General features: G+C 35.5%; 1 long non-coding RNA gene across 1 annotated transcript; it reads left to right on the forward strand.

Annotated features, from left to right (window-relative positions):
- Window positions 1-559: 559 nt before the first annotated feature.
- On the forward strand, window positions 560-2,103 carry LOC116186087. The gene is made up of 2 exons (XR_004151013.1): window positions 560-1,466; window positions 1,608-2,103. It is a non-coding gene; the product is annotated as an uncharacterized LOC116186087 (long non-coding RNA).

Genomic DNA, 2,103 nt, shown 5'->3' on the forward strand with positions numbered 1-2,103 from the left:
ATAATTTGCAAGTTAGGTTAGTTTAAAATAGTCGTGCAGTTGGCTGGTATGATTTTGATAAAACGGTGAAAAGAGGATGAATAGTGTGTAATTCAAGATTGTTAATGGGAATCTTTGGAGGATGACCTCGGGCTATTTGGTTCAATGGCGGTTGATTCAATCCTCGAGCAGCGAGGCTGAACGACTCCTATTTAGCGGGACTTAATCGAGCCACTACCAAATTAAAAGAAACCTCTACATCTCGAGATCTCTGCAGGACCAATTGAACCTTCGTGTTCCTTTTGTAATGTATTAGATGATTGGAAATCGACGATGGTCGTTGTTATCTTGAAAGAGACGAAAACGGATATTGCATATCGATTTTTTAACAATTTCCATTAACATGGAGAACACACTATTTCCTATTTATTAATTTAAAATTAAAAATTTAATCGAATTTGAATTTTTAAAATCCATACATTCTTCAGAATTTTCTATCGTGAAATTCAAGTAAATTCTGCCTCTGGTTTTTAAAACCAGAAAAATTATCGCAATCATATTTTATTTTAATGATTATCGTTGTTATAGTAAACATTGTAATTATCGAAGCTTTAAAAAAAAAATTATTAATAAAATAGTCTAGAAATCTGTTTCGCAAAAAACTAGAAATAGAAAACCTGTAATTCAACCCCGTTGAATAAATTAGTTTGCAAAGTATGTTGGAGAAGGTATGTAAATCGCAATAAATATCTTCTCAAGGAAAACTTGCACATTGACATGGAAGAAATTCGAAAATGGCGAAATCTGTAGGTAACAAAGGAACCTGCATGTTCAACCGATATATATCTCGAGAAAAATTACTAAGCAAACTCGAAATAATATTTTTCCCAAGAATAGAAACGAAAAAAACTGCACGTTCCATCGAGATGTCCGCCGCGCCCTGTACAAATAAATTGCTGGAACTCGACGTCTCTTCTTCTCTCTCATTCTTATTTCATCGGCCTCGCTCTCGAGAAAGAGATCGAATTGAATGGCCATTGCTGGCAGTCGCACCTTGCGGCAACGAGGAGGGACGTGTACGTACGGTCGATTAAGTCGATTGGATAAAGACCGAGAGAGAGCAAAACTGGTGATCTCGTTCCACGCGGTGGCCCCGATGTATCTATAACCGTGTTCCACGGTCATAGGCGCGAGTATTGCTACAAATGAGAGTTTGAGGCGTCACTGACTCGCTGTGCAACTCTCTTGTCTCGCTCTCTCGGCTTTGCATTCCTTTCTAAGCCTGTTCTCTCCGTTTGTTGTCGCTTATTGAATCTGATTCGAGAATTGTCTCAATTATATTCATTTTTCTTTCCTTCTAACATCGATAACGTTAATCTTTAACGATCGAAAAAAACTTTTTTTAGGTTAGGTTGATCGACTATTTTGATATCGGTGCAAAGTTTTCGATAAATTCTTATATTTATGGTTATGGTTATCATGACTAGGTTTGTATTGTATTTGATATTTTTGATATTAATGTAATTATAGAGATTCGAACTATAATTTTTTGATGAATTCACTTGGTATTTCGTTTAATTATGACCACGATGATATAAAAAAAAAATAATAAAGTTTATTTTTTTTAGAGTTAGAAAATTTCGTCAAAGTTGAATGTAATTATTTATTCAAAAAAGTGAATACGTAGCGCGAGAAGGAGATCTCGTAGCGGACAAACGACGTGGAAAGTCCAACGAGACAGCAGTTGGCACACAGTCCGGCTCTCGATTCATGCGACGTCACGTGTCGCATCCGAAGATACACGCTTTCTTTGTGTGGCATTAACGTATTCTGACTTGGACACTGCATCGGAAACACCATTCTAAATCGGTTTCAAAAGTTTGAACCGTGTATCCCCATGAGAAAGTCCACTATCTTACATGATTGCATAATCAACATAAAAAAAAAAATTTACACTAAAAAAACAAGCGGAATAAGAATAATTAACAAGTTAGAAATACAGCCAGGAAATCGTAAAAAGATAGAGAAAGCGGGGCGCCATTAAATTACAGGTAAACGAATCATATTTCATTCTCCAATTTCTTCTGAAATTTGCTGTATCTATTAAAAAAAAAAAAAAAAAAA

The sequence above is a fragment of the Apis dorsata genome, unplaced genomic scaffold, assembly GCF_000469605.1.
Source record: "Apis dorsata unplaced genomic scaffold, Apis dorsata 1.3 scaffold_416, whole genome shotgun sequence".
Taxonomy (NCBI): Eukaryota; Metazoa; Arthropoda; class Insecta; order Hymenoptera; family Apidae; genus Apis; species Apis dorsata.